The sequence below is a fragment of the Octopus bimaculoides genome, chromosome 5 (genome assembly GCF_046866305.1).
Source record: "Octopus bimaculoides isolate indiv1 chromosome 5, ASM4686630v1, whole genome shotgun sequence".
Classification (NCBI taxonomy): Eukaryota; Metazoa; Mollusca; class Cephalopoda; order Octopoda; family Octopodidae; genus Octopus; species Octopus bimaculoides.
The window spans coordinates 120878040-120885821 of record NC_142932.1 but is presented as its reverse complement, the minus strand read 5'-3'; positions in this window follow the sequence as shown (position 1 = coordinate 120885821).

Genomic DNA, 7782 nt, shown 5'->3' with positions numbered 1-7782 from the left:
TAGTATTGTCCATCTCAGCATTGGTAAGAAATTCCGTTTATGCCAGAGAGAAGAATAATAGAATTAGCATCCAAATCTTTAAGATTCCGTTACCAAAATTACAGGGTGGCCCAAATGTAGGTTTACAGTTATCACGTAGGCACCTTAAATTTCTATCTGACAATTAACTAAATTAGCATGTGTTATGTCAAAAGCACCATTTGAGTGTAGTCGTTGCCAGTGCTAGCTGACCGGTCCTGTGCTGGTGGCACATAAAAAGCACCATTCGAACTTGGTCGTTGCCAGTGCTGCCTGACTGGCCATTGTGCCGGTGACACGTTAAAAGCACCCACTACACACTCGAAGTGGTTGGCGTTGAGAAGGGAATCCAGCTGTAGAAACTTTGCCAGGTCGAAAAGCAACGTACGTGCGTCCGTCGCTCTTGCCTGAACGTACGCCCGTTCGATCGAAAAGCAACGTACGTGCGCCCCTCGCTTGAACGTACATGAGCTCGTCGCTCTAGGCAAAACGTACGCCCGTTCGACCGAAAAGCAACGTACTTGCGCCCGCCCGTTCGATCGAAAGGCAACGTACGTGCGCCCGTCGCTCTTGCCTGAACGTACGCCCGTTTGATCGCAAAGCAACGTCCCTCTTCGTCTGCACGTATGCCCGTTCGATTGAAAAGCAACGTCCCTCTTCGTCTGCACGTACGCCCGTTCGATTGAAAAGCAACGTACGTGCGCCCGTCGCTCTTGCCTGACCGTACGCCCGTTCGGTCGAAAAGCAACGTACGTGCGTCCGCTCCTTTTGCCCGAACACACGCCCGTTCGATCGAAAAGCAACGTACGTGCGTCCGCTCCTTTTGCCTGAACGCACGCCCGTTCGATCGAAAAGCAACGTACGAGCGTCCGTTCCTTTTGCCCGAACGCACGCCCGTCCGATCTAAAAGCAACGTATGTGCGTCCGTTCCTTTTGCCTCAACGTACATCCGTCCTAACGAACTATGAACGCACGTGCTCCCGTCCCTCTTCGTCTGCACGTATGTCCGTCCTAACGAGCTATGAACGCACGTGTACCCGTCCCTCTTCGTCTGCACGTACGTCCGTCCTAACGAACTATGAACGCACGTGCGTCCGTCCCTCTTCGTCTACACGTATGTCCGTCCTAACGAACTATGGACGCACGTGCGCCCGTCCCTCTTCGTCTACACGTATGGACGCACGTGAGCCCGTCCCTATTCGTCTGCACGTACGTCCGTCCTAATGAACTATGGACAAATGTGCGTCCGTCCCTATTCGTCTGCACGTGAACGTATGTGCGTCCGTTCGTTTCTCGTGAACGTACGTCCGTCCTGGCTAAAACGAACGGTACGTGCGTCCGTTTGTTTCGCGTGAATGTGCGTCCGTCCCGGCGAAAACGAACGGTACATGCGTCCGTTCGTTTCGCCTGAACATGCGTCCATTCGTTTCGCGTGAACGTGCGTCCGTCCCGGCGAAAACGAACGGTACGTGCGTCCGAACGAAACGAACGTCCTTGCGTCCGTTCTTTCGTATGCACGTACGTACGTCCGTCCGAACGAAAGAAGAAGAAGACTGATCGTGGTCGATGACGGTATCACCTGAGTGGCCTTCGTGCCGGTGGTATGTAAAAAGCACCCACTACATTCACGGTGTTGTTGGCACTAGGAAGGGCATTCAGCTGTAGGAAACTTGCCAGAACAGATTGGAACATGGTGCTGCCTCCTGGCTTGCCACTCCTCAGTCAAACCGCTCAACCAATGACAGCATGGAAAGCAGATGTTAAACAACAACAATGATGATGATTATGATGACTTGACTGGCCTTCCATCACTAAACATCTATGATAAGAACAAAGGAACAGCTATTGTCATTCTGATGATGTCCCCTTATTTATACATATCTACTGGCCATAATAAAAATTGAGTGGTCCCTATATATATATACATACTTTTCTAGTGTTGAGCCTCATGCAGGCAATGACAAATGACCGAGATATTTGGGATTATGTCATGCTAAGGAAGAAGACCCATCAAGCCAAGTGAAATTGTAGCCATGGCAGATACTGGTGTCACACAAATGGCACATAAAAACACCCATTACACTCTTGGAGTGGTTGGTGTTAAGAAGGGCATCCAGCCGTGGAAAACCAGGCCAAATCAGACTGGAGTCTGGTGCAGCCTTCCAGGTTACCAGTGCTGGTCAAACCATCCAACCCATGCCAGCATGGACAATGGATGTTAAATGATGATGATTAATCTGATAGGTTACTCTATACTAAAACTACCGACCCATCCTATACCTGCCTACCAAAAAGGATACACCTAAATATTCACACCTGCTTACATAGTTCTACATACATGAATAAATTCTAAACAATAACATGACTTGTAATTTAATCAATAAAAATTTCTCCAAAATACCTCTCCATAACAATCCACCCTACAACCTAATTATCACTCCACGAAGCTCAAGAGTGATTTTAAATCAACAGAGAGAATATAAAACCAAGATTAACTTCAATGCATTGCAGTCCAATAATGGCTTAACAGGCTGAAAATTCAAAGTCATCGTCAATAATATTCTTGTTTAAGAATAATAAATATATAATGATTTCACTTAGGCATTGTTAGAATTCAAAACATTTAAGCTTTAGAGTACAGCATTAGGAGAGTACATAGCATAATATCAATTAATAAATGACCAAACGACCAGGAGTTACGTAATTACCTTCATTAGCTTACAGATGTTTCGGCTGCAAGTAGCCAAGCACTCTTATTTAAATGCTTTCCAAAATAAATATATAATTCCTGTCATTGCCTGGAGGACTATGATGACTAAGAGTCCTCAGCCCCCACTTATCATCGTCCTCCAGGCAATGACAGGAATTCAAGACAGGATGCTGCTGGGAGCACCTCTATGCCGATGACCTTGCTCTAATAGCCGAGTCACTACCAGAGCTAGAGGAGAAGTTTTAGGTGTGGAAGCAAAGTGTACACTCAAAGGGCCTTATAGTCAATCTAGCAAAATCCAAAGTCTTAGTAAGAAGGAAGGCAGACAAATCACAAATCCTTTCAGGTAGATGGCCCTGCTCGATCTGTAGAAAAGGTGTAGGTAGAAACTCCATAAGATGTGCCCAGTGTAAGCTATGGATACAGAAGAGGTGCAGCAATATCAAAGGAAGGTTGACTAGGAAGATAGTTTTTGTGTGTGACAGATGCACAGGGGCAATAAACACCGAAGATGTACAGAAAACAGATTCCATCACATGCTAGGGGGAAAAAATAGAAGTAGTTGACAGCTTCCGTTACCTAGGTGACCAAGTCAGTAGTGAGGGTGGATGGTCTAAGAGCATAGCTGTTAGAATAAGAATAGCCTGGACAAAGTTCAGAGAGCTGCTACCTCTGCTGGTAACAAAGGGCCTCTCACTCAGAAGGAAAGGTAGACTGTATGACGCATGTGTGCAAACAGCCATGCTACATGGCAGTGAAACATGGGCTGTGAGTGTTGAGGACAGGGGTAAGCTTGAAAGTAATAAGGCTAGTATGCTCCGCTGGATGTGTAATGTCAGTCTGCATATGCAACAGAGTGTAAGCACCCTGAAAGAAAAGTTGGACATAAGAAGCATCAAATGTGGTGAGCAAGAGAGACGACTGTGCTAGTTTGGTCATGTTATGTATGGATGAAGACAGCTGCATAAAGAAGCGCCACACCTTAACAGTGGATGGAACCAGTGGGAGAGGTAGGCCCAGTAAGACCTGGGATGAGGTGGGAAACATGACCTTCATACGCTGGGCCTCTCAGAGGCAAAGACAAATGACAGACCTTTGAAGATATGCTGTGCTTGAGAAGACTCGGCAAGCCAAGTGAGGCTGTGGCCTAGGCCAGTGTCACATAACCGGCCCATTTAAGAGTAGTCTTCAATCATCAGGCAATATACTGTTAAGTCAAGTGAAATCGTTGTCATAGCCATTGCCAGTATTGCCTGACTGGCGTCTGTGCCAGTGGCACGTAAAAAGCACCGTTCACGCGTAGTTGAGGCCAGTGCTGTCTAACTGGCCCCCATGCCAGTGGCACATAAAAGGCACCATTCAAGCGTGGTCATTGCCAGAGCCGCCTGAGTGGCTCCCGTGCCAGTGGCATGTAAAAAGCACCCACTATACTCTGAGAGGTTGGCATTAGGAAGGGCATCGGCCATAGCAAACCATGCCCAATCAGACCAGATCCTGGTGGAGCCTTCCAGCAGGCCAGCCCAGTCAAACTGTCCAACCCATACCAGCATGGACAATGGACATTAAGTGATGGTGATGGTGATGACGATGATGATTTCATTCCACTAGCTCAGAGAAAGGCATAAGATGTTGCACAAGCACTCAGTTTTGTGTAATGCTTTCTATAGCAGAAACAGCTGTAAGCTTATGAAGGTTATTGCATTATCCCTGTCCTTTTATCATTCATTAATTGACATATATATATATGTGTGTATATATACATACAAATGAAATAAAAGTGTAAAAATGTCAACATTTGATCAAATCTGAATACAGAATATTACACTACATACATGCAAAGAAAGGCACCATTTCAACCATTTTTCTATAGTAGTATGTTTTTTGTTGTATTTTTCATTTTTATTTCTTTTTATTTACAAATGATACAAACATGTTTTACTCTAATATATATACATATATGCGTGTATATATATATATATATCCTATATACGATATAAGACATCACTGTTAATAACCACGAGATCTGACTACTCATTACATTATTACACCATTAGAACAGTTTGTTGTTGTTTTTTTTTTCTCTTCTTCCAGATCTGGGCTAATTGAGACAGTGTACAGCTGACAAGATAATGGCTAACTTCCAGAAAAAGACTCTCCAGCAATGTTTAACAATATGTTCATCTTTGTGCTTTTTTTCTTTCTTTTTTTTTTTATTAATTCCATTATTATTATTATTATTATTATTTATAATCTTGACACACTGTCTAGAGACATCATCTTCTTTAAAACCAGCCACAAACTTGAAGTTTGTAGTTTCTAGTGAGCAGTATTTAACTTTCTAAGCAATACAACATACATACATACAACATGATAGTTTGGGTTTTTTTGTTTAAAATCACTGTACAGATTTAACATTGAAGTTTGTTTACTTAATCATTCAGTCGTTTGAACTCGAAAGATTTATGCTTTATCTTGCATTTTAGCATAGAGGTGAGGGACATCAGTCAGTTCATAGTCAGATATTATATAATGAATCCAGTTCAAGCCGGTAAAGTATATCATGTCAGAGTAACGAGTGTTCGTCGTTTGGTTTATTTCTGGTAAACGAGGGTCAGATAAATCGGAAAACCTTAGCATGTAGTCACCAAACAAACAAACAAACAAACAAAACAGTAAACTTCATAAGAATAATAATGATGGTTTTTGACATAAAACCAAAAATCTCAAGAGGTACAATTGATGGAATCAAACCCCAGTATCCTACTGGTACTCATACATTTTATCAGCCAGTAGATTTCATTTAACAATTTAAAATTTTAGCACAAGGCCAGCAATTTCGAGAGAGGGGGTAAGTCAATTACATCTACCCTAGTGTGTAACTGGTACTTATTTTATCGACACCAAAAGGATGAAAGCCAAAGTCGACCTTGGCAGAATTTGAACTCAGAACCCAAAGCCAGAAGAAATGGTGCTAAGCATTTTGCCTGCTGTCCAAACATCTCTGCCAGCTCACTGCCTTAATAATAATAATAATAACCCTTTCTACTGGAAGCACAAGGCTTCAAATTTGGGGGAAGGGATTAAGTCGATTACATCGACCCCAGTATGTAACTGGTACTTATTTCATCGACCCCAAATGGACGAAAGGCAAAGTCAACCTTGGCGGAATTTGAACCCAGGATGTAGCGATGGGCTAAATACTGCTAAGTATTTCACCTGGAGTGCTAACGATTCTGGTAGCTCGCCACCTTAATAATAATAATAATAATAATAATAATAATAATAATAATAATGGCTTTCAAATTTTGGCACAAGGCCAATAATTTTAGTGGGGATAGAGAGTAAGTCAATTACATCGACCCCAGTGTTAAACTGGTACTTTATTATATCGACCCCCGAAAGGATGAAAAGCAAAGTTGACTTTGGTCGGATTTGAACTCAGGACACAAAGAGCCAGCAGAAATGTCACTAAGCATTTTATCCAATGCATTAAGGATTCTGCCATGATAAAAATAATAAAGATTTCTTAGATAGACAAAAAGCCATGAATCTGGGGATAGGGAGCAACTAATTATACTGAACCTAATATTTGACTGGTTCTTATTAACCCCAGAAGGATGAAAGGATAAAATTGACCTCATTGGGATTAAGGATTTCTAAACAGGCACAAATCTGGGAGGTAGGGATAGTCGAGTAAATAGTAAATTTGGTATTTTATATTAATTAATCCCAGAAATGAAAGGAATAGTTGATCCCATAAGAACTGAACTCAGGGAAAAAATGTAGTTAAATATTCAGAAAGGCATTTTGTCCAGCACTTAACCAAATCCGCCACCAACTTCCCTTTAATAATAATATTAAGGATTTCTCATACTTGTAATAATAATTTCTTATATAGGCATTAAGCTAGAAATTCCTTAATTTGAGCCCCAAATAATGCCATAAAAAGAATACAGGGGACAGACTCTGCAAACAGTCTCTGTGAAATGTTTTTCGGTTTCTGGTAATATTTATATGTCTACCTTGTTTCTATGCGATTCATCGTACATACAGAATCAATACAACACTGAGATTACCTCTGTGTGTAGGATGTCAGGAAAAAGATTTTAGATTTACATATATGTATATATTCAGAAATTTACTTACATCATAACAAACCATATTTCTTTATGCAAAGAGCAACATTGTTTGATTTTTTTGCAATATTTTCTTTCATCAAGTGTTCCAATATCCTAAATATTTTGTACAAATTGTGATAGTCATTCCAGTTGGTATTTACAAAGAAAGGGGTTTTGTCTTCATCAAGCAGCTTCTCCTGCTGGACTTGACATATTGCAGGCTTTTATAAATAATAAAATATTAAAAAAAAAAAAAAATCAGAGAGAAAGATGGAAATGATCCCTTGGGAGTTTTGTCATGTTAGTCTTTGCAGGGGACACACACACATAAACATAATGCTAGGGGGGAAATTATCTAAAAAATAAATTTTTTACTAAAGGGGATAGACAAGAAAAGAAAAGAAAAATAGATTCTAGCCATTTCTTTTAATAACTGAATCTTTAAATCGAAAAAGTAAAAGGCAACAATTAAAAACCAAATTGAAAAAAGGAATCGTTAGGTGTGTTGTTTGGAAGGAAAGCAACAGAAAATTCTAAAAACAGAGGATTTGAAGCTGATAGAATTGAATAGCTAACTCACCGTTAAATACAACACATACTTTATAGAACAAAAACATGTGTTCACCATGAAGTCTACATTAACGAGAAACCAAAACTAATTGAGACATCAAAGATCACAAAAATGATTTATGGGAGATTTGTTCTTCAAAATGGAACTTTAAAGCATTTTAATCTTTGTAGAATCTATTATCATTCAGATTTCTTTTTTCACATACATAAGCAAATAGTAGAAGTAACAATGTGGGTTTAAGAATAGCTTAGATCAGTGGCTCCCAGGGTCACATGTGAGCTTCAAGCTTTCTTCCAACAGACGTCCCTCTCTACATACAATAAATATTTCCTTGAGTGACTTATGTTTTGGTGCGGCCCCCTAAA